Source organism: Hemiscyllium ocellatum, chromosome 30 (assembly GCF_020745735.1).
Source record: "Hemiscyllium ocellatum isolate sHemOce1 chromosome 30, sHemOce1.pat.X.cur, whole genome shotgun sequence".
Taxonomy (NCBI): domain Eukaryota; kingdom Metazoa; phylum Chordata; class Chondrichthyes; order Orectolobiformes; family Hemiscylliidae; genus Hemiscyllium; species Hemiscyllium ocellatum.
The window spans coordinates 23,361,727-23,386,211 of record NC_083430.1 but is presented as its reverse complement, the minus strand read 5'-3'; the positions used below and the strand labels follow the sequence as shown (position 1 = coordinate 23,386,211).

The 24,485-nt window shown below is 42.4% G+C and overlaps 1 protein-coding gene across 1 annotated transcript in view; it reads left to right on the top strand.

Moving 5' to 3' along the window:
* Positions 1 to 6,224: 6,224 nt before the first annotated feature.
* Positions 6,225 to 24,485, top strand: part of fhl3a (four and a half LIM domains 3a) — a 108,199-nt gene continuing 89,938 nt past the window's right edge. The window contains exon 1 of the mRNA XM_060847639.1: positions 6,225 to 6,544. The gene's annotated coding sequence lies outside the window, so the exon portion shown is untranslated. The remainder of the gene's footprint in view (positions 6,545 to 24,485) is intronic.

Below are 24,485 nucleotides of genomic sequence, written 5' to 3'. Positions count from 1 at the left end.
AATGCCCTATTCAATCAGATTCTACCTGCATGGTCTGACAATTAAGATTGACAGTTGACTGTTCTTGCTTCATCTCCATACCAATGATGATCAACTAATCAACACCTTCTTCTAAATTCTGCATAAAATCATCACTTTTTCAAGTCGGAAGTCACACAACACCTGCTTTATAGTCCAACAGGTTTATTTAAAATAACAAACTTTTGGAGCGCTGCTCCTTCATCAGTAAAGTCAAGTGAAAGCTTGTGACTTCAAGTAAACCTATTGGACTAGAACCTGGTGTTGTGTGACTTCTGACTTTGCCCACCCCGGTCCAACACTGGCACCTCAACAACATGACTACCTTTCACAAGTCCGTTTCCTGTGTCCTTATTCTGTTAAGAGCAGGATAAAAAGCTTTGACTGCTGCTCTCCAATTAGCAATACTTTAGCTCCTTTAAGAACTATAGAGATAGCATAATAGAGAGGGATGCCCTACGTCTAAAAACAAACATGTAAGTACTTTGGGTAAAAGTGAGAACTTGTAAAGGCAAGAATCATTGCAGGGATGGTATACAGGCCCTCGAACCATAACCACATGGTGTGGAGTATAAAGGAAGAAATAGTAAGAGCTTGTCAGACCCCAGCAAAAAAAACTACAATCAATGGTAATGAGGAAGAATAACTGGTTGAAATCATATCTGGCACAAAGGTAAATGATTGAGTTTGATGGAAGTCAGTCATCTCAGCTCCAGGACATCTCTACAGGAGTTCCTCAAGGTAGTGTCTTCGGCCCAAACACCTTGAGCTGCTTCATCAATGGCCTTCCCTCCATCTTTAGGTTAGCACTAAGGCTGTTTGGTACTGGTTGCACATTGTTCATGACCTGACAAGCGTAGAGTAGCATGGGGGATAGATGGAAGATATTGGGTTGCATGGGTGGGGCATGGGGAATGTGAGGGCTGAGGGATAAAGAAAGCTTCATTGAGTTTTTTTTCCCCCAATTCCTGGGTCCAGGTCACTGGACTGGCCTTTTGCCTTCCTCCCATGCTGTAGTATCACCACTGAGTTTCACCTCTATTCTCCTGTGAGTGAGCAGCAACTGGCTTTATTTGATGCAATTGTGCACAGAGGACTCTCCCATCTGGAGATTTACAACTCAGGTTCCAAAACCATGCGATCTGACATCTCTTTGATATAGTTCTGAAGAAGTGTCAGACCAGACATGAAACGTTAACTCTATGTCTCCCTCCACAGATGCTGCCAGACCTGCTGAGTTTTTCTAGCATTCTGTACTCATCTCTGTGACATAGCTCTTTGGAACATGCTCAGTAGCTATGTCTAGAGAGCCACACTCTATCACAATGTGATTTACATGGAATTTCATGGTATATATGGCACAGAAAGAGACCATTTGATGCAAACAGTTTATGCTCCATTTGAGCCTCCTCCCGTTCCTCTTTTAAATTAACCACCATAATTATACATTTCTCCCTCAAAAGCTTGAGTAATTCTTACTTAAAACCATCTGCAGTGTGCTATTTGTTTCAATTACTCCAGGTTCCACATTCTTACCATTCTTTGGATAAAAAGGTTTCTTCTCGATTTCTTGGTGGCATTTGTTTAGGATCTTCCCCAAAAATGGAAATATTGAGCATAATTTAAATGTAACCCACGTGGGTTCAGCCCACTGGTTGGGGAACTGTTGGGAAATCCTTGTCATTCAGTAGGAGGAGGGGAGCAACTGAATTCAGTACCTAGTCAGTGTAGTGATTGGAATGATGTCAGCCAGATGAACACCAGAATGTCTTCTCTGATTGGGACTGTTAATCTGGTCCAATCTTGGAGTCCTGGCTGATAGACATAAACAGGGGTGTCAGGGGTTCTGTTCACTGTAAGAACCAACTCTGAGCTAGCGAGGTCAGGTGTCAGGTACTATGCATGTGTAAATAAAGAGTGACTTGGTGACAGATACCAGCCTTCATGGAGTTATTTTAATAGGGAGGGATTTAGGTACTGCCCTGTTTCTGCTCACTATTATTCACATCGACACATACTTGATCTGTCTATAGTTTATGAAAGGAAGGAAACCCTCATCATCACAAACCCCTTTGCCTTTTCACTCTGCACTGCCCAGAATAGGCTACAAGACAACAAGAAACAAACAGAAAACACACCTTTTGCAAGAGAGGTTTCACGTAATGTTCCTGTTGTTGAAGTGAATTTATTGTCACGTGTACCGAGGTACAGTGAAAAGCTTTGTCTTGTGAGCAATACAGGCAGATCGGAGTTAAGTAGCATAGATAAGTAAATAATAGGTAAACAGCGGCAAAGATAAAAATACAGGTACAGGTGAATGTCAAGAGTTTGTGAGTCCATTCAGTATTCTAACAACAGTAGGGTAGAAACGTGTGTTCAGGCTTCTGTATCTTCTCCCCGATGGTAGAGGTTGTAGAAAAACATTACCAGGGCAGGATGGATCTTTAAGAATGCTGGCGGCCTTACTTTGACTGCGGGCCTGGTTGATGGATTGTATAGATGGGAGGTTTGCTTTTGTGATTGTTTGGGCCGAGTTCATCAGTCTCTGTAACCATCTCCAATCTTGAGTAGTACAGTTGCCATACCAGGTAGTGGTATATCCAGACAGAATGCTCTCGATGGCACACCTATAAAAATTGGCAAGGGCATTCACCATCATGCCAAATTTTCTCAGTTGCCTGAGGAAGAAGAGATGTTGTTGGGCTTTTATAACCAGTGCGTCCATGTGAAGAGTCCAGGAAAGTTTGTTTTGATGACCACTCCCAGGAGCTTGACACTCGTCACTCATTCTACCACTGTGCTGTTAATGCGGGCGGGACATGAGTTACATCCCACCGAAAGTCAATAATGTGTTCCTTGGTCTTGCTGACATTGAGAGCTAGGGAGTTCTCAGTGCACCATTTTTCCAGGTTTTCCATCTCTCATTTGTACACTGTTTCATCACCATCTGAGATTCGACCGATTACGGTGGTGTCATCAGCGAACTTGTAAATGGCAATATTCTGGTATTTGGTGACGCAGTCATGGGTATACAGTGAGTATAGTAGGGGGCTGAGTACGCACCCTTGGGGGGTTCCAGTATTGAGTGTTAGTGAGGATGAAATATTGTCCCCAAGTTGATTGTTGGATTCTCTGTCACCAGATAGGCTGACACCTATCCTCCAAAAATTCACAACCAATTAATATAAGGTACACAATTTGAATAAAAGAGACATAAAAGCTTTCTGTTTGCCATAAAGAGTAAAATGGTCATCTAACATCCTTGGTAGAGAGAAAAAAAGAAAGAAAACAATTAAATAAAAAGGAGTTCAGGGACTCTTCTCAGTCTAGGAGCTGGCTTTGCGCTAGTTGGGCCAGTGTCATGTACTATGCATATGTAAATAATGGGTGACTTGGTGACTGGATATTAGCCTTGATGGAGTTATTTCAACCAGTATCTCCAAGAATTATCTCCTCAGACATGGATGTCCAGCATCTCCCGAACTATTAGCTAATCTGAGGCTGGCAGCTGTCTATTGTCAGGAAAACACCACTAGGGGGTGGTGGAGGGTCTTGAGACTGCAGGCAGAATGAAGCCAAGCTGAGACATAACAGAGGGTGGGCAGTTGGGAAAGGTGCACTGGTATGATTGGAGTATTGACTGGGTAGAATGCTTGGCTTGCTTTTCCAGCACTCACAGGAGGGTCTTGACTCATGGAGGCAATCATTAGGAGTGGGATAAGATCTGCATGTGCCAAAAAGGAAACAGTACATTTGAATAGTTGGGATACAATGAGGATGGATGGTGGGATGGATTCAGGAGCAGTAGTTTGGAGATCCAGTGCACGCAAGTACTCGGGGTCACAGAATGCTGAAAAAAAGTATTGATGGAGCTGTGGTCAGATTGAGTGCAGGCAGTGAGATTAAAGTTCTTTAATAGGTAAAAAGACTCTATGAGCATCAAGGAAAGGGCTGAGGGCTTAGAGTGTAAGCCATCAAACTCGGAAGAGTGCAAATTAGAAAAACTAGTGAATGTCAAGATCTCATAGTGGAATGAGTACAATTAGGAAACACAATGGGTGGCAGCGCCTAGACAAACCAAGAAGTGTTGAGGAAAGTGGGTCAGAGAAGTACTTACTGGGGTGGAATGCAGTCAGGATAGGCAGATAGTGAATGAGTGCTTGGAGTAGGCAAGTTGACAATTCACATGATTGTGCAACTCTTGGATGTATTTTCCAGTTTCAGGAAGCAGCTTAGAAATATTAAGTATTTAAGATAGCTTTGATTTGTAGCAACATGTGATGTCTGACGTGGGATTCATGGCTTGTGACAGAATTTCGGGCATATTGACCTATGAATTCAACTATATGATATCCATTTTCCAAGCTGTAACTAGCTTACTCAATCCCTAATTTGGCAGCTGGAAATGTGTGCACATTTCTGTTCCAGGCAGATTGGTGAAGGTGTGCTTATGCTTGAAGCAGACAATTGATTTCAAAGCAGGGTGGGTGGGTGCTAATATCTGTTGGAAGTTCCCAGTACAGGTTGCTTTGACTAGTTCTGCCTACATGCAATACAATCAGCTCCAGGGACTGCACAGAACCAAATTTATTTATTCAAATTTATTTGCTCAAACATAGAGTCTACTTTTCCTTCTCCTCAAGCCACTTCCCACCCGTCCCCTATTGAACAAAGACTTACAACTTTTCAACTCTGCCTCTGAATGCCACCACTCTGAACACTGACCTCCAATACTAACTTCCTTAGAACATAGAACATAGAAGGATACAGCGCAGTACAGGCCCTTCGGCCCTCGATGTTGCGCCGACCGAATCCTACCTAACCTATACTAGCCCAATAACTTCCAAATGCCTATCCAATGCCCGCTTAAATGACCATAAAGAAGGAGAGTTCACCACTGATACGGGCAGGGCATTCCATGAACTCACAACCCGCTGTGTGAAGAATCTTCCTTGCCTCTAATCTTTGGCACTCTCCACCAATATGAAACCTAATCTCTTAGCAACTACTCGCTTCCCTCAAAACACATGTACTGATCACAGAACCTGGCATTTCTTTCCCTCACTAATTCTGCCATCTTTTGCCTGAGGGTCACTGCAATTTTGGAGCACTGGCTTGATTTTGTCTTCACTGGCCCCTTTAGACTGACCCCTAGGTTTTAAGTTGACACCATTCAGACATGGGCTGATGCACCAAATATTGAATTCGCTGAATTCCTGCGCCACTATTTTAAATTAATGCAGTGGGGCTTGTTTTGGTTTGGAGTCCATTTTTTTTTGGCAGTTTCATCTCTGCATTTACATTGCTTCATGAAAAGTATTTCAAATGTTTTGATAAAATGAAAAGGCGCACCCAGTTAGTCAGCATCTGAAGAAATCTGATAGGCTCGTGATAGATCAGGCAGGGAGTGCACACTGGATCTTGGTGGCATGCACCCAGATGTTAGCATTGTTCAACCTTCCTGACCAACTTGGACATTTCTAACCATTCTCTATTTTAATCTCAGATTTCGCTCATTTTACTGTCTGAGTTTTGAAGCACGTTTACCTTTGGGAGTCAAGATAGTGTAAGTTAATGGTATCATTAGGGCTTAATTCAGATTGAAATATTAGATTACTTCCAGTGTGGAAACAGGCCCTTCGGCCCAACAAGTCCACACCGACCTGCCGAAGCACAACCCACCCATACCCCTACATTTACCCCTTACCTAACACTACGGGCAATTTAGCATGGCCAATTCACCTGACCCGCACATCTTTGTGACTGTGGGAGGAAACCGGAGCACCCGGAGGAATACCACGCAGACACGGGGAGAACGTGCAAACTCACACAGTCAGGGAATTGAACCCGGGTCTCTGGCGCTGTGAGGCAGCAGTGCCACCGTGCCACCCTTGTGCCCTAATAGGCTACATGTGCCCTAAAATTCAGAGCTCCTGCATTTTTGCGTTGAGCAGGAATAAAGCAGCAGGGTTTCAGGGGATAAAACACATATTTTAATTCTCAGGAAGGTTGGCACGGGACCTTTCCAGCTGTGATTCTCTTCAGGAGGAAGTAGCATTCACCTTTTTTTGTTTATCTTGGACCAGCCTGCAGCGGTTGCTCCTTTGATCTGATCACATTGTTAAAGGGCGGACGGGGTAGGTGTTGATGGTGTTATCAGGGTGTAGTGATCAACAGCTCCAGGATTCCATTCGGTCACACCTCCCGGCGTTAGTCGGTAGAAGGAACCCCCCCAGTCAGACTTGGTTAGTTGCTTGCTAATTACCTTTGGCTTGGAGACAAGGGTATTCAGGGCGGGATCCCGTGAGTCACTTCCTGTGCTTGTTGGGCCCCTATTCTTCCCTCCGTTCTGCCAGAGCCGTCAGACTCAAGCCTGCCTCTCCTGCAGAGTGTATGTCAGAAGAACTCCAACCACTTCCCAAGCAGGGAAAAGCAAGACAAAGCTTTTCAGCACAGCGTGCCTTTGAAGTATTTATGTTAAAGCAGCGCTTTGATCAGTGACCTGAGTTCATTGAAAATACAATTGGTAAGTGTCCATTTTTTTAAAAATCTCTCTTGATATCTGACAATCTCCTGTTACTAGTGCCGCTGGTGCAGCCTGTGACTCGCTGTCTGGACACCATCTGGAGTTATGTGCTTCTGATCGTGTTTCTGAAGCTCTCTTGAGTGTGCTTTGCCCTGCAGCTTATATCCTGGTACAGTGTGGCTCCTCGAGCTGTGCAAAGTCATTGAGGCCGTGGTTATGTGTAGATTAAAACGGGGAGGAAACTGCAGATTTTACTGGCAGCTTCTCTTCAACTTTATGTGGAATGTACAGTTTGCAACTTCAATCAAAAGGGCAGTCTGACTCTTTGCTGTTTCTGACCACTGCAATTACCCTTTGGCGCTTCAGGGCAATTGGAAGTATTTTAAGCAAAATGCCATGAAACTTCTGAGGTTATCTGCACTACAGAACTGAACTGCTGCAGCTTAAGAGAAAAGCTGCTGTTTAACTCTTGATCAATGCACATGCTTGCACTGAGTGACCCACAGGGTGACAGTTAGAGGGAAAATGTGGACTGTGGGACTCTTGAGACAATTTCTAAAGGGGGGGGGGTCACGTTGCAAATTGCAGAGTCTTTCTTTGAAGCGCTCCTATTGAAAGTGAAGCAACAAACATCGACTTTCAACAGCTTGTCGATTCCTGAAAGTGTTTCCTTCCCTTCCTCCCGTTATCTCACCACCCGTATTACCTTGCCAGCCCAGCATTCACGCTGCACATTGCCTAGTGTTGGCAAGAGGTTGATAGAAAGCCATTCTCAGAAGCTGATCGCTCGAGCTCCAAAAGGGAACTCTGCAATTTAGACGTTTTGTAAATTTGTGAATTTTAATGAATGGTCAACCCCTGCAATCTAGAATCATCCATGCAATCGGAAACCTTTGCGACACAAACAAAATTTCTCAATTTCGCTTGACATTTCGAGGTTTCAAATTGGAACGCAATTACTTCCAGTTTTAAGTAGAAACAGATCTGTTGAGTGGGTCGGGATGGCGAGATGTGGGAGTTGCAGGAGTCATAATAAAAGCAAGACAGTGTAGTTTGAAAATAATTAACTCCTTAAAGCAGAGCTCCCTCTGAGCGTACAACACACTTTAATCACCTTTCCACGGGAAAACTAGAGAGTACAAGCGAACTGTAACTGCTTACAGCAGAGTGTGGAAAAATGGGGCAAGTCTGGTAGAGCCTGGTTTAAGTGCAATTTCCACTAGCGCCAAGTTAACACATGTACTTATAATGAATGGGTGAAAAGATGCATTGAAAGATTGGGTTTTGATAACATTCAATCGATATTCCACCAGGGAAAGAAACCCAACCCCCAAGTTTGTATTAAACTGCGTGAACACCACTGTATTACAATTCGGGAATAAAAAATCCTAATCTCTAGATAATGATATTCACTGGACTTCCAGACAGGAGTTCATTATTGTAAAATAGTTGGAGACGTTCGACATAGTCGGCATTATATAGATTTCAGTATACATTTACAGTCTTCGAAAAGGAACACTTGGTAATTATTTTTGATAATCCCAGATTCTGATTGGAAATAGATACTTCGCTGTGTCACTTTTCAAAATAAAAAGTGTCCGCTTTTCTTGCTTTTCCACAGAATACAGTTCACCTTTCTGCATTTCACCCAAGTGGCCAATTACTATTGGTGCGCGGTTAGAGAATGGTCACCCGGGTATTGGATCATGGAGTGAATGGATATTAGAACCAAACTAGCACACGACCGTTGCTGATTATTTTTTCCTTTGACCACCGAGGTGAACTACATTGCCCTCCATTGCCACTCTTCCTCAGATGAATAATTCAGTTTAGATCATCTTTAGCTTGTTTTGCTCGCCTGAATTCCAAACCCTACACCCAATAATTTGTTGACAACGGTTACGCCCGAAGTTGCAGAAAACCAATTAACTAAATCTGACACCTGTTAAACAGCTCTACAACTCCGTACACGATCTGTTAAATGAGAAGCCACATATTTATATAGCGCCTTTTACTATCCCAGTGCATCCCAAAGTATTTTGCAGACAGAAATACATAACAACTACACTTCAAATGTATTTATAAAACAGACAATTTGCACTTGAAAACACCACATTAACAGCAATGTAACAAGACTGGATGATGTATCTCTTGGGATGTGCCAAGGTTTGTGCCACAGAATCTTTTATGCCCACCATAGAAAAGAAACAGAGCCTTATTGTAGCTCATGTTCTGTGAGATGACAGAGTGGCCTTCCTTAGTGTTATTCTCAACTGGTAACCTGGATTTCATACCCGAATCATTGGAGCAGCCCTTCACAAAATCTCCAAGTGTCACGGCACAGAAAGGCAGCCATTAAGCCCATCATGGCTGCTCTGGCTCTTCAAATGGGCATTATTGCCTCCTGCCAATTTTCTGCTTTTTTTTACCCCCATACCCTTGCATATTATTTCTATTCAAATAATCATCCAAATACCCTTTAGATCTGCAACTTCTGTTTCTGTTTCAAATCATCCAATACTCTTTTGATTACTTCAATTGAACCTGTCTCCACTACTCTTCCAGAGGGTATATTCAATGCTAACTACTCACTGTGTGGAAAAGTGTTTTTTCTCATATGACAAAATTACAAAGCTAAAAATCACACCCCAACACCAGGTTATAGTCCAACATGCTTATTTGGAAGCACTAACTTTCGGAGCGCTGCTCCTTCATCAGGTGGTAAGAAGCAGCGCTCTGAAAGCTAGTGCTTCCAAATAAACCTGTTGGACTATAACCTAGTGTTGTGATTTTTAACGTTATACACCCCAGTCCAACACTGGCACCCCCAAATCACTCTTTTTGCAATTCATTTTAAACCTGAGACCCTTGTTCTTCTTCCTTTTACAAGTAGAAACAGTTTCTTCCTATGTACTGTATCCAGTCCACTCATGATTTTGAAAACTTCAATTAGATAGATCTCTTATCTATCTTCTCCCCAAGGAGAACAGTCCCAACCTCTTCAATCTATGCTCATAATGGAAGTTTGTCAATCCTGAAACCATTCTTGTAAATCAGTTCTGCACTCTCCATTGCATTCACATCCTTCGTATAGTGTTAAAAATCACACAACACCAGGTTCTAGTCCAACAGGTTTAATTGGAAGCACACTAGCTTTCGGAGCGACGCTCCTTCATCAGGTGATTTGTATAGTGTGACGCCCAGAGCTATACCTAATACTGCAACTGAGGTCGAACAAATGTCTTGTACAAGTTCAACATCACCTCCTTGCTTTTGTACTCTATATGCTACAATCTTGTAATTCACAGATGAAAGTGTTTCCAATTGCACTACATTTCACATACACATAAGCGAATGATTCTTTGAAGTTAAAACACTTTTTACCTTTTTACCAGTGCTATAAAATGCAAAATGCACAAAGTGGTTCCTGCCATTTTTCTTGGCCCTTTTTAATTATCTGGAAAAAAAAGCAAAGCTTGGCTCATGAAGGGTCAGTATTACAATGCAGAATAGAAGCTGCTCAGGGCCAAATTGGGGTGAACCCAAGGTAACAACAGCAAGGGGCCTACTGTAAGCTTTATAACAAGTTTGTGAACAGCAAGTTGTTGAACACCCTTGAATTGGCCCTGTGCAGTTTCTGTGCTGGAAGCCAATAACCTCTTAACTTCAAAATATTTAAGCTGATCTGGATAATCCTTTTTGCTTCAAGCTGCCTTGATGAAAGAATAAAAATTCTCAAGACAACACAACTCTTTCCAAAAAATATAAAATACTTGTCAATTTCAGAATATGTATTCTCTAATCTATTATGATTTTAATAGAGCTTAATTATTTAAAGGGTCTGTCAGAAAATTTTGAAATGATCCTGGGCTGTTCATTTTAAGTTACTGTTTGTGCTGCCCCCTTAATAGGATGCTGTTCTCCTGGTGCAGTTGTGCTAGATCTGTCCGTAATGACTGCCACAATAACACCCTTGCACAGTCAACAGTGTGTCACACTGAAAATATTCTACTTCACACACAATATTTATGCAATGTTAATGGAAACAAAGATTGTGTTGTAATCATTTGTTCTACTTTTGCGTGAAACCTGGTGAGTAACAGTCCGCTTTGAAATGTTGTTTGAGAGCTAGCTATTTCAAATTCATCCAATCTTTCTTTAGTTCTTAAGAGGTTGTAGAGTGGAAATATTAATGTGTTTACTTGATTCTAGGATCTCTCACACTGTCGCTTCTGAAATTAGTTTTTTTTAAACATCAACATGGAAACAGGGTTAAGCCATTTAGCTTCCTCCAGCCTTTTCTGGTGGTCAATGAAATCATGTTGTGACTTAACTCCGTATACTTGCATTTTCCAAACTTTCTTATTTGTGTAATCTCCCTTTGTCATACAACCTTTGGGGACCAGGTGTCATTGTTTCAAACCGATGCTTCAGCACGGCCACCTTCCAATTCATTCATTCCAGGATCTGGGATTTCCCACAGCACTGAAAACTGCCTGGACTGATAGGTGAAGACTCTGTGGTGATTGTGATTGAACATCTAGGTTTTGAATTTCATCTTTAGTATTTAGCCTGATGGTACTAACATTGGAAATTTTCAGTGCCAGTTTCTAGTATGTGAATGAGAGATGTAGCAATCCATAATCCCAAGAAGTTCAAGGGCCCCATTCACTGTCGTGAATTGTTTACACATTCTGAGAAGGTAGAAAGTAAAACTTCATTGTTGGGAAGTGGCAGAAGGTGAACAAAGGCAATAGGTCAGTATGAAAATGAGAGCAGGACCCTGGGAAAAGTGGACAATGAAAGCCTCGGGAGAAGCTCCAAGTTAACTCCATTCCAAGCCATAAATTCACATTGAGTTCAGGGACTTTCATTACAGAACAGGTGGAAGCTTATGGTGATGGTTACGTGTAAATCTTACTTTCTGCCTCTAGCCTTTAATGTACAAAGGAAAGCAGAGACTGATTTATTTTGTCAGAGGTGGAAGGTTGAGGAATGCTCCTGTTGAAACCTGACACACATACAGTACACGTCTGTTTTGGCTGGCCTTGTGGACACTAATCCCTTCTCCCTCATTTACATTGAAATTCTAAAATGTGTTGGGGATAAAGTGTACTGGGTAAGAACTCCAAATGCTGGCACAAATGACTGCTCCCCAGAGGCGGGCTTTGTGCCAAACTAACTTCAAAGTTTCTGCAGCATAATCTGCCCCACAAGGTCATTGTATGTGGGATTTCTAAACGTTGGCACTTGTAGATGTCGGTGTGAGTTAATCGCTGCTTTTGTGACCTTGCCTGTAATGCCTTAATGCTGGATAGATGAGCTTTTTTGAATATCTCGTGAGTTAAAGAATTTGAGCCAAACAGACGGAAATAACTCAGATTCAACTGTGTTAGCTCACAGATAGCATTATATTAGGGAGTTAGAATTAGTCAGACTAATTCTTTCTTAACGAATGGAAACGCTGTCAAGGGTTCCCATTCCTTAGGAAGGGATGTATGGTTTCCATCATGATCATGTGGATCCACCTTCCACCTAGCCCACTTTGGAGAGATCCATTAAAAATGTGGCAGTGATCCCCGTGGCAAGTTTGCATGTATGACTGTGTGATTGAATGTGGTTGAGATGCATTGCCTGAGAGTCACACATGGGGTGGCACGGTGGCTCAGTGGTTAGCACTGCTGCCTCACAGCACCAGGGTCCCAGGTTCGATTCCAGCCTTGGGTGTCTGTGTGAAGTTTGCACACTCTCTCCCCGTGTCTGCGTGGGTTTCCTCTGTGTGCTTTGGCTTTCTCCTACAGTCCAAAGATGTGCAGGTCAGTTAAATTGGCCATGCTAAATTGCGTATAATGTTAGGTGCATTAGTCAAAGGGAAATGGGTCTGGGTGGGTTATTCGTTGGGGGTTTGGTGTAGACTTGTTGGGCCAAAGGGCTTATTTACACACTATAGGGAATCTAATCTAATCTAACCTTGGTGTCTGGACTCACTCGTGAAGCAGATACTTGGAAAGATATGTTCTGTTCATTCTCTCTTGCTGTGTGGTATCGATTTAGACAGGAAAGGAGAGAACTTACAGGAGAAATTGTCTGCATGGGGCCTTAAGTGCGATTATATTAAAAATAGGACTATGCTTTGAGGGTCAAATTGTGAGGGTTACAGACTGCATGTGGTCACTTGACTTTTCTTTGGACTGTTGTGTTCAGAATGTTTCATAACTGCACACCTTGAAATTATAGAACTATCACATGTGACATGCTTTCAACATGTTGGTCATCGCAAAGCTACCCTGATGTTGCCTTTGGGTTTTCTATAATAATCAATGTTTCCCTCACACTTCTTAAAAAAATTCAACAGCAGAATATCTATTACAGATAGTGTCTGTCTTGCTTTCAAATGAATGTTCCTCGAGTTCTGATGAGGACATAAATATGTGCCCTGAGAGGCTGGTTTGAAGAAAGATACTTGGCAGGCTATCAACTGTTATTTGAGCGTTTGTTTATAATGGACACACTTTCTCTGGTAGCAGCTTGCGTAGAACAGTTAAATGTGGCTGTTAAGAAGCTCAAGTGGTAAGGCACTTGAGTCTCAACAAAAAGGTTGCACAAGGTCACTTGTTCAAACTTCCTCACTTTCAGCCAAGCAGATCGGTCAAGTGTGATTCTAGGGAGGAGACCTTCTGTGGAAGAATGACAAGGTGAAGTCAGTGGGGGAGCAGGGGGATGGTAGACCTGTGGGATGTAAGAGAGGAAGAGTGGACATGACACTGGCAAAAATATTGATGGGGACAGATGCTCAAAAATGGCTGTTATTGCCACATTCATTTTCATCACTCTTACTGCCAGATGAAGTACCTGGGTGCTGAGCGAATGTATAGCCAAAGATGCCCAAAGTAATCATACAAGGGAAAGCCCAGGTTCAAGTGCAGAGTGGTATGATGGCTACTCAGTTATATGTGGTCTAGGTTTGGATAAACCTCCCCATATTATAGCTGTTCTCGGTTATCCACTTTCATGGCATGAGGGAGGGAGGAGAACACTGTCATAGGCTGATCAGTGTCAGGGTTGTGGGAGAGGTGATTGTTATCAAGGTGGGGTGGGTGCTGACACTGAACATTGGACGGTAGTGGAATCATATATAAATTGTGTGCGCACACAACCTTGTGGCATTTGAACTTCATTGAAAACAATCTACAGTCATGAAAATGGGGCTGTGGTTTGACTTCCTCTGACTATCTAGCACCACAAGAGCACTGCATTTCTGAAGGAGTCGGCTTTGGAATTGCTGGCGAGAAAAGTGGAGTTCATTCTTAAGGCAAAATAGTAGGATAGATTGGCACAAACTCAATTTCTGAGGAAGACTTGTATCGGATTCAAAACATTAATTCTGTTTCTTTCTCCAGAGATGGTTAGCAGATCTGGCAGGATCTCCAGTACTCTCTGGGCTTGTTTCAAATATCAAGCATCTGCAGCATTTTGCTTCCATCAGGTTAGATTGGCAATCTGATTGCAATTGCCAACCACCCCTTGGAATATCCGAGACGATATATTTTGTTGTTGCAAATGAAAATTTCTTGATGGGTGAGAACAATTTAAGAGTCCCAGCTAAATAGGATAGTGAAGAAGGTGTTTGGTATGCTTCCCTTTATTGGTCAGAGTATAGAGTACAGGAGTTGGGAGGTCATGTTGCGGCTGTACAGGACATTGGTTAGGTCACTATTGGAATATTGCATGCAATTCTGGTCTCCTTCCTATCGGAAAGATGTTGTGAAACTTGAAAGGGTTCAGAAAAGATTTACAAGGATGTTGCCAGGGTTAGAGGAGTTGAGCTATAGGAAGAGCCTGAACAGGCTGGGGCTGTTTTCCCTGGAGTGTCGGAGGCTGAGAGGTGACCTTATAGAGGTTTACAAAATCATGAAGGGCATGGATAGGGTAAATAGGCAAAGTATTTTCTTGGGGTCAGGGAGTCCAGAACTAGAGGGCATAGGTTTAGGGTGAGAGAGGAAAGATATAAAAGAGATCTACAGGGCAACTTTTTCATGCTGATGGTGGTACGTGTATGGAATGAGCTGCCAGAGGTAGTGGGGGAGGCTGGTACAATTGCAACATTTAAGGGGGATTTGGATAGGTATATGAATAGGAAGGGTTTGGAGGGATATGGGCTGGGTGCTGGCAGGTGGAACTAGATTGGGTTGGGATATCTGGTTGACATGGATGGGTTGGACCGAAGGGTCTGTTTCCATGCTGTACATCTTTATGATTCTAAATGTAACTTACGAATATAATTTCAATTTGTGTTTTTTTTATGTTGCATGACATTAATAATGAGCATAATAAACTTGGCTATGAGGAATTCCTATGCCTACATCTTGACAAAAGAATTATTGCTTTTAGTAAGTGAGAAACTTTGTTCATTATTTTAGATGAACATAATTACTGCATGAGGGATTTTACTGAAATCTGACATTTTCTTCATCAATAAAACCACCACACATTGAGCAAAGTCTAAATGCCTGAATGCATCAGTCATCCAGAACTAAGACATCCTCCTAAAAAACACTGGTGTACCCTGGGAACTTTCACAGAACTGTTGATGTTAAAATTCCTCATGAAGCATGCATTTTGCAAAATGGAACAAGTTCAAAGGTGCTATTGTAATCCGGATGTTTGCAAACTGCTCAAAGATTTTGTTTTCTGGATTTTAGTGATCTGTGCTTTATTTTAATTTGGTGAGAGCTTTCATTTGCAAGTATCCATTATTACTCTTTGATTCGAATGAAATGTTAAGATTTTCAATAAGATTTCAACACTTCAGTGAAAAATGACAAACCAGAAATCCCGCCCAAGATTATACTTTGGCAGAATGTCAAATGATAAAACCTAGTATTGAAAATTCTGTACCTGTTCCACTGAATCCACAGGATGTTTGTGAAATACGTACTGCATGAGTGATAGGTGTTGTATGTGGTTTATGTAATATGTGCTATGTGTACTGCTTTAGATGTGGGTGCGGTATGTACTGTACTGTAATGAATGGCTTGTTAGGACTTGGTAGGTAGTACATCATTTGAGTCTTTTGAATTAATCTTTCAGTGTCCCTTGTCTATATATGGAATTACGTTCAGGCCAGCATACTCTCCTAATGGCTCAGTTACTAATGATAGGTGTATTGCTAATCTGTAAAGACGGGAAGGTCACAGAGCCGAATTCTGAGTTGTGCTGATTTAGTAAGGTGGTAGCAAGAGGATGCTACAATTAGCTTCAGTGTCACTAAGTTAAGGAAGAGTAAACCAGTCAGGTGATTGCTCTCCCCTTATTGCTATTCACTGTGAAGTGCAAATGTTGAATGTCAAATAGGACTTTGGACTCAGCTGTGACACTGTGGCGATTGAATGTCCTGTCAAGGTTGCAGGAATATTCCTCACTTTTACTGCTATCCTTTCCCAACAATATTGTGGTAGGGGAATCCTTAACACTGGGGCCATTGCTATGGTTTCAGAAATCTGCCACCAATACTGTGTGCGTCTGCCCCAAGAGTGTACTGTATTATAATAAGGCAGCCTCTTTGTACCATCCTCAGAGCTTGTATTTCTCCCAACGTTGAAATGAAGAAAACGTGAATATATTTAACTTTTCATCAAAGTCATTAATATAAATTGTAAGTAGTTGAGATGCCAGCATTGATTGTTATAATTTTATGGTTATTGCAAAAATAGATTGAATATCCAATTTTCATCATTTGACTTTAATGTCTGAGAATTTCATGGACTAAAAACTATTTTAATGAGTATATTACTAACCTAAAATGTCTGTAGCAATTGTCTATCAAGTCCAGTCAACTAACATGCTGCCTCAGAATTACCATTTTAATCAAAGGACACAAACTCAGCAAGAGGTAAAATAATTTACATCTTTCTTATCTTCTTCAAACTTGCATGAAAACTTCACTTTGAATTGTGAAAGATTGCCTATAATCCAACTTGGAAAGGAACAACAGAATCTGCAAAGTGGTATATCAGCAGCACCCTTTAAACAACCAAGGAGAGAGAAAACAGTATGGACTGTTAACAGTAAGGATACTGGAAATTTGTTCTCCCTCGCTCTCTCAACTTCAGAAACCAATGTTGAAAAGCTACTGTTCACTGAGAAATCAAGTTTATCTGTAAGTTTTGAAAAAAAAAATCAAAGTCTCTGCAGCTATTAGAATACCAGGCTATAGGCTACTTGGATTGAGGGGTTTGTTGGCTTTCAGGTCTATAATTTTCTCCAAAACATTGACTGCTGCTTTTAATTGCTCCAGTATTCAACTACTATTTCTTAGAAAAATTCATTGTAGGTTTACATTGAGGCATAATGGAGTGGCTGTAACATATTCATAGTACTAGGAATTTTCTTTTATTGAACTGTCCTACTTCTTGGGTTGACACCAGCATCGGCCACTGCTCGTGAGAAAGATCATTATCAACTAAGTTGTGAACTTCCATTAGACTCCATGACCAACCTCTCTTTGAAGGTAGAATCCTATTTGGAGCTTGCCAAAATGGTTTTAATTGAAAGTGCTGCAAAGGATGGACATAGAGCTTGATTTAGGTAAAAACAATGACTGCAGATGCTGGAAACCAGATTCTGGATTAGTGGTGCTGGAAGAGCACAGCAGTTCAGGCAGCATCCAAGGAGCAGCGAAATCGACGTTTCGGGCAAAAGCCCTTCATCAGGAGGATTTTTCCTGATGAAGGGCTTTTGCCCGAAACGTCGATTTTACTGCTCCTTGGATGCTGCCTGAACTGCTGTGCTCTTCCAGCACCACTAATCCAGAAAAGAGAGTCTGATTTGCCAATCCTGACATATACTGGGCTGCATGTGTTGTGATCCCAGCTGATGCTTTTACTCGACAAAGTAAGCTTCTAGGCTGAAACCTGGCTTGAAATAACATACTTCACTTTGGTTTGGTTTTAACAAAGTGATCTCTGCTGAAAAATAAGTAGGACTGCAGATGCTGGAGTTCAGAGTCAAAATGTGTGGTGCTGGAAAAGCACAGCAGGTCAGGAAGCATCCAAGGAGCAGGAGAATCGATGTTTCGGGCATAAGCCATTCATCAGGAATGTATGCAATTTTACAGATTTTGTTTATTCTTGAAAGAAACAAAGATAATAAAGTATAAACCAAAGTATCTATATATAACATTAATTCAAAGATTTGTAAACACATATTCGCCCATCTCCAACACACTGCATCCACCTGGACACCCTGCGCTGGCCTATTCCAACTGCCGCAGGGACATTAACCGCCTCAACATGTCTACCCTCCTCCCCCCACTCCAACCTCTCTCACCCTCACAACGCGCAGCCCTCCAATCCCTCTGCTCCAATCCCAACCTCACCATCAAGCCAGCAGATAAAGGGGGTGCAGTGGTAGTCTGGCGCACTGACCTCTACACCGCTGAAGCCAAATGCCAACTCGAGGATACCTCTTCCTACTGCCCCCTCGACCATGACCCTACCCCATATCACCAAACCATCATCTCCCAGACCATACAAAACCTCATCACCTCAGGAGATCTCCCACCCACAGCTTCCAACCTCATAGTCCGGGAACCCCACACTACCCGGTTCTACCTCCTTCCCAAGATCCACAAGCCGGACCACCCTGGCCAACCCATTGTCTCAGCATGCTCCTGCCCCACTGAACTCATCTCTACCTACCTCGACACTGTCCTATCCCCCCCCCAGTCCAGGAACTCCCCACATACGTTCAAGACACCACCCAGGCCCTCCGCCTCCTCCAAGACTTCAGCTTCCCCGGGCCCCAATGCCTCATCTTCACCATGGATATCCAGTCCCTCTACACCTCCATCCGCCATGACCAGGGCCTCCAAGCCCTCCGTTTTCTCCTCTCCAGACATCCCCAACAGTACCCTTCCACCGACACTCTCATTCGTTTGGCCGAACTGGTCCTCGCCCTTAACAATTTCTCCTTCAAATCCTCCCACTTCCTCCAGACCAAAGGGGGAGCCATGGGCACACATATGGGCCCCAGCTATGCCTGTCTCTTTGTTGGCTACATAGAACAGTTGATCTTCCGTAATTACACCGGCACCACTCTCCACCTCTTCCTCCGCTAGATTGATGACTGCATTGGCGCCACCTTGTACTCCAATTCATCAACTTCTCCAATACATTCCACCCTGACCTTAAATTTACCTGGACCATCTCTGACACCTCCCTCCCCTTCCTGGACCTCTCCATCTCCGTTAATGACGACCGACTTGACACTGACATTTTTTACAAACCCACCGATTCCCACAGCTACCTGGATTACACCTCTTCCCACCCTACCTCTTGCGAAAATGCCATCCCATATTCCCAATTCCTCCGCCTCCACTGTATCTGCTCCCAGGAGGACCAGTTCCACCATAGAACACACCAGATGGCCTCCTTTTTTAGAGACCGCAATTTCCCTTCCCACATGGTTAAAGATGTCCTCCACATCCCGCACCTCCACCCTCAGACCCCACCCCTCCAACCGTAACAAGGACAGAACGCCCCTGGTGCTCACCTTCCACCCTACGAACCTTCGCATAAACCAAATCATCCGTCACCTCCAAAAAGACCCCATCACCAGGGATATATTTCCCTCCCCACCTCTTACCGTTTCCTCCGTGACTACCTGGTCAGGTCCACGCCCCCCTACAACCCACCCTCCCATCCTGGCACCTTCCCATGCCACCGCAGGAACTGTAAAATCTGCGCCCACACCTCCTCCCTCACCTCTATCCAAGGCCCTAAAGGAGCCTTCCACATCCATCAGAGTTTTACCTGCACATCCCCTAATATCATTTATTGTATCTGTTGCTCCCGATGCGATCTCCTCTACATTGGGGAGACTGGGCACCTCCTAGCAGAGCGCTTTTGGGAACATCTCCGGGTCACCCGCACCAATCAACCACACCGCCCCGTGGCCCAACATTTCAACTCCCCCTCCCACTCTGCCGAGGACATGGAGGTCCTGGGCATCCTTCACCGCCGCTCCCTCATCACCAGACGCCTGGAGGAAGAATGCCTCATCTTCCACCTCGGAACACTTCAACCCCAGGGCAGCAATGTGGACTTCAACAGTTTCCTCATTTCCCCTTCCCCCACCTCACCCTAGTTCCAAACTTCCAGCTCAGCACTGTCCCCATGACTTGTCCGGACTTGTCCTACCTGCCTATCTCCTTTTCCACCTATCCAATCCACCCTCTCCTCCCTGACCTGTCACCTTCATCCCCTCCCCCACTCACCTATTATACTCTATGCTACTTTCCCTCCACCCCCACCCCCACCCTCCTCTCGCTTATCTCTCCACGCTTCAGGCTCTCTGCCTTTATTTCTGATGAAGGGCTTTTGCCCGAAACGTCGATTTTGCTGCTCCTTGGATGCTGCCTGAACTGCTGTGCTCTTCCAGCACCACTAATTCCAGCATCTGCCGTCATTGTTTTTACCACATAGAAGTATAATCCCATTAAATCCCAAAACACAACTTTATGAATTGAAAAGGGAAAAAAAAACAGCTTCTGAATACTACCTAAATCACACCCCGGTATAGCATTTAACAACGCACCTTGTTTAATACTGCAAAACATCACTTTCACTGTACTCACAACAGATTCTCTGTCTCTTGACACCTAAACTGGAACTACAGACAGCTTCTTCCAGGAGCAATCGTACAATTGAGCTTAAACATGCTCTTCGTTAAGTAACCTCTCCAGGGTTGTATTCTAACTCCTCTGGACTGGGACAAACACCAAATCTTCACTCTTAAGTAACGTAGTTCACAATGTCCTTTCCTTTGAGCAATGGTCACAGCAGCCATCTTTATCCAAGGATTTCACTAGGCAGCCGAAAACCCAAAGTAAAACTTAAAAAAAAATTCCCTTCAAGCTGTGTTTCCCTTAAGCTGAAGGAAAAGCAGTTCCAAAAATCTGTAACAAACTTTGAAGGCTTATTATTTATCTTACTGGATAATAAAACAATCTCAGGTGAAAACAAATTCCTTAGAGGTGCATCAAAGTCAATTAATTCTAGCACTAGGCCTTAAAAGGTGTTTTGACAGAAGTCACCAAGGCTACAGGTATACTTGCAAGTTAATTATTAATATCAGGCCCACACAAACTCCACATGTTGTTAATTCAACGACAAAACAAAAACCAAACTTACAATATTTGGTATTAAAACTATGTATAAATCACGGTTTGAATTATGTTTTGAAGAATTGAGATTTGTCAGAGAAGGTTCACAAGAATGATTCCAGGAATTAAAGGCTTAAGATATGAAGAATGTTTGAAGCCTCTGGGACTATACTCAGAGTTTAGAAGGATGGGTGTGGGGTGGATCTGATTGAAACTTTCAGAATACTGAACGGTCTGGACAGAGTGGACATGGCAGGGGACACAGTGATCCGAGGGCACAGCCTTACAGTAAAGGGAAAACCTTTTAGAATGGAGATAAGAATAAAAGTCTTTAGAGAGTGGTGAATCTATGGAATTCATTGCCACCGAAGGCTGTAGAGGCCAGGTCATTGACTATATTTAAAATTGAGATAAATAAGTTCTTGATTGCCAAAGGGATCAAAGGTCACAGGGGGAAAATGGGATTGATAAATCTATCAGCCATGATTGGTCAAGCAGACTCAATGGGCCGAATGCCCTCATTTCTGCTCCTATGTCTTATGGTTTAAATTGAAGCTCAGATTATAGTGAAGGTTCTCACACAGGCTCACTTTAGAGTAACAATTCACAAATTGTGATATTCTTGCTGGGCGGGGTGCATAAGTCTTCCCATGATTCTATTTGAATGTATGTATTAGAACCTACCTGGTATCCTGGCCAAATCCCAAACATAAAGAAACCCTGGTTATCGGGTCACTTATCGCATTGTTACTTGAGGAACCTTGCTGTGCACACGTTGGCTGCTGAGTTTACCTACAATGACTACAGAATAGTCCAGAAGTATTTTTACAAGTTCTGTGGATTGAAAAGTGATATGAAAATGCATTTTTGTTCAATATTTGCTCTTTAGCACTACCTAGAGCCCTCATTGGTAGGTTGGCCGCAACAAAGCATTTGGAATGTGTGCTGAAGATCCAGTTTCCTGGTTGATGGGTAGCATCCTGACCCTAACTATCTTGATGGAGGAAAGGTTGTCCACTGTCACTCATTAACATTGATGAATTAATTCACCGATGAATTAATTCAATATTGGAAGGCAAGATGAAGGGCAGCCTATGTTCTCTATTAAATGAAAAGTCTACCTTGAGTTCTGTTATGGTAATGTATTCCACATGACAAGACATCAAAATAACAAATAAAGCACTTATTGTGCAAGCACAACATTTACAACCCATGTTCTGTTGTGAAGCCCTTAATATACATTATAAATTCTGCTGAAAATGTTCATTATATGTGAATGTATTAAGTTTAAAAAATGTTTTGAAAACCATCTTTGCTTGAGAAATTAGAAGAATTTGGCCAAACATTGTAATAATAAGCTGGCAAAATAAGAGCTGCACGTTTGCAAACAAACTTTAGATTTATTACATTTTCTGTTTTGCAATAATATGCAGCATTCAACTCCACTGTATAATTGACCACCAGAATCAAAATGTAAGTACATGAGGAGATTGTACCATCAGCTACAACAATATGATTTATAAGTATGTAAGTTAGCTCGCTGTGATGGAAGATTTCTTTTCAGACATTTAGTCACTGTCCTAGGTAACATCATCGGTGAGAGTCTCTGGTGAAGCACTGATATGTCCCGCCTCTTTATCTATAGGTCTTGGTTTCTTAAGGTGGGTGATGTCATTTCCAGTTCTTCTTTTTCAGGGGAAGGTAGATAGGGTCTAAATCCAATGTGTTTATTGATGGAGTTCTGGTGCCAGGATGCTATGCCTCTAAGAATTCTCGTGCGTGTCTTTGTTTTGCCTATCCTAGAATGAATGTGTTTATACTTATAAATTCATTGAATGAAAAAGAATTTAAAAAATTTTTTTGTTAATAACTAGGTATGTAATCTTGAATTTTTGAAGCTAACCCTGTCTGATAACAAACTGTCATATATTTAAATGATTTAAAAATTCCTTTTATGCATTGCTGTTGTCTAGCAGAGTCTAACTTGTGTGGGCCTGGTTGCTATAAAAAAGTTGAAAGTTTAAAGTACCTGTGGTGTCCAAATTACAGTTTATCAAGCCCAGGAATGGAGATACAAAGCTTCTAAGGAGTCTGGTTATGTTGGTTCACTCAAGGTCTGTTTGGCAGGAAGCCCTACACTGTCAAACCACTGGAACTATCAGGTTGCAGACATAATTTGAAGTTCGTTGTCAGTTAGAGGATCAAAGATCAGACGCTTACATTGGAGGCTGTGTTTGTCTTCAGAATGTAATTTTGCGATGCTAGAACAAGGGTTTTTTTTGGTTGGGAGGAGTGGGGATAAGGGTAGCCTGGAGGGTAAAGGTTTGATGATGTGTTACCATCTGTTTTTATTCCTTAAAGCTGCTGCCTCTTAAAAGTTTGATTAGTAAGTTTGAGCATGCAAGGACTATACTGCCTGGCACTGATATGCAAAGGGTAATTTTTGACTGTGCTGCGTAGGTGGTAACTTGTCGGAGGAAAGCTCCCAACCTTTAATGAGCCTGGCCAATTTTCATTCCAGTCATTTCAAGGAAGTGACAATTAAATAGGCTCTAAAGTAATGATTTCATGTGGACCATTGTCATAATATATGATGCCTTTACCCAAGATTCCAGAGTAGATTCCTGGTCTGCATTGATCCTGGGCAGCAGCTGAGACAATACAATTCTGAGAAAACCTTAGCTAGAATTCGGGCTCTTGGTTACTATCCATGGGTATGTGTGAGAGAGTAAGAACAGGATTGAGCTTGGCTGTGATACCTCCGCTCGATATTTAGGCCTGTGTATGATTCTGTCAGGTAGCCTATCTTGCATGTCAAAAACCCAGATTTCATTTTCCACCACTGGACAGGAAATTATGCCATGAAGTTTTGGTTTGTTTTCTCAGTGGTCGAGTCATTGTTTCCAAGCAAGGAATTGAAAAATTACTACTCTGAGTGGCTACGTGAGGAAGCACTGAATGTATACTGTGGCAATGCACCTGGGATGCAGTCTCAGAATAATAGGATCATGGAGTAGGTTCAAGAGCCCGGGTGGCCTCTTACTCCCAGATTCCCACCTGATGACATTGGTGTCTTCAGGGCAGAAAGATGTCATGTGAGAGTCTCACCTTAAACCTATGCCCTCTAGTTTTGGACCGTCAGGGTAGGGCATAACAAACTAGAGTTAATAGGTTTAAGTTGAGAGGTGGAAAGATTTAGAAAGGATCTCAGGAGCAGTTTGTTTCATGCAGAGGGTATGCATGTATGGACTGAGATGTTCAGTGTTAATGAAAAGCCCTATATAAATGCAAGTCCTTTCCCAATGTAAAACTAGAACTTTCCTTGTCTTTCACAGATTATAGTGTGAGCTGAAGTGTGTTTTAACATTGTGCTTTTAATGAGGCCCATAAAAACTTGCCAGTCTGTCTGACATGGAACAGCTGCAGTATTTGGCTTGCAATGCTAGAGTGCTAAAGTGCTGGATAAATCCAATTAAAAAGTTGAATCTCAATTTCAAAGAGTTGTGGGAACAGGAGCATGGGAAATAAAACTGTTTTATAATTGTGATTAATCACAACGCTCGTGTGGAATTTGAGCACTTGCAACACCATCCAGAATAACAACTTAGAAGTTTAAAGGAATGAACCATCATGAAGCTCAGCAAGCAGGAATGGTCATCATATTACTAGCTGTCTGACCACAATACGGTGCTGCAGACTAACAAGAAGACAACCTATCAGAATATAATTCAAGAAGGTTGTGTTTCATAGAAATGTTATATCGAAGTGACACAATGA